We start from the raw sequence: 208 nt of genomic DNA on the forward strand, positions 1-208 counted from the left end.
TCCCTCCCCCGGGGAGAGCCCCAGCCTGAGCCCCTGCTTTATTTTGTTTGCAGCCGGACATCGCTCACAGTTTAATCCCATTACTGCCTGCATATCCCCAGGAAAAGTCGCGCTGCCGCGGGAGCCGGGATTTAATCGCTCTGCCAGGAGGGGCTTTCTCCCCAGATAAGCGGGCAGGGGAATTTCGTACCCTGTTCCGGGAAACGGA

Source organism: Cariama cristata, unplaced genomic scaffold (genome assembly GCF_000690535.1).
Source record: "Cariama cristata isolate BGI_N322 unplaced genomic scaffold, ASM69053v1 scaffold29673, whole genome shotgun sequence".
Classification (NCBI taxonomy): domain Eukaryota; kingdom Metazoa; phylum Chordata; class Aves; order Cariamiformes; family Cariamidae; genus Cariama; species Cariama cristata.